Source organism: Mustela nigripes, chromosome 3 (genome assembly GCF_022355385.1).
Source record: "Mustela nigripes isolate SB6536 chromosome 3, MUSNIG.SB6536, whole genome shotgun sequence".
Lineage (NCBI taxonomy): Eukaryota > Metazoa > Chordata > Mammalia > Carnivora > Mustelidae > Mustela > Mustela nigripes.
In genome coordinates this window covers 113,248,941-113,249,895 of record NC_081559.1, presented here as the reverse complement: position 1 = coordinate 113,249,895, position 955 = coordinate 113,248,941, and positions in this window count along the sequence as shown.

Below are 955 nucleotides of genomic sequence, written 5' to 3'. Positions count from 1 at the left end.
GAGAAAGGGGATAAAAAGAGGTTCAAAAAGAAAGAAAGAAAAAAAAAAGAAAAGAATTTAAAAAAGGAAAACAAATAAAGAAAAATATAAAAAGGAAAAAATATATATTAGATAAACTTGTTAAAAAACTTTAAAAAAGAAAAGGGTAAAAGTTTAAAAAAATATTAGCAGAAGAAGAGAAAAAAATGAAAAAGAAAAAAATTAAATTAACTGTAAGACTAAAAAAATCACAGGGAAAAAAAAAAAAGAAAAGAAAAGAAAAAAAAATTCACAGGGAGAAAGCCATGAGTTCCGTCCTTTGCTTTCTCCTCCTCTGGAATTCTGCTGCTCTCCTTGGTATTGAAACCGGACTCTTTGGTAGGTGAATTTGGTCTTGGCTGGATTTTTTGTTGATCTTCTGGGGGAGGGGCCTGGTGTAGTGATTCTCAAGTGTCTTTGCCCCAGGCGGAATTGCACCGCCCTTACCAGGGGCCAGGCTGAGTAATCCCATTGGCTTTGCTTTCAGGAGCTTTTGTTCCCTGAGCGCTTTCCGTAGAGTTCCGGAGGACGGGAATACAAATGGTGGCCTCCTGGTCTCCGGCCTGGAGGAGTCGAGAGCCCGGGGCCCCACTCCTCAGTGCGCCCTCAGAGACCAGCGCCCAGTTACTCCCGTCTGCCTGACCTCCGGCCGCTCTCCGATTCACGGAGCCTGCGACCGGTTCAAGGTAACCCTGAGCTGCGAGCTTACTGTCGGCTCTGTCTCTGCAGCCGGCTTTCCCGTTCCAATATGTGCAAGCTCTACGACACTCATACCCCCGATCCTTCTGTGACCCTGCGGGACCTGAGGCCACGCTGACCCCGCGTGGGCTTCGCTCCGGTTTAGCCTCTGGCGCAATGTCTCTCAGTGGAACAGACTTTTAAAAGTCCTGATTTTGTGCTCCGTTGCTCCACCGCTTGCCAGGAGCCGGCCCCTCCC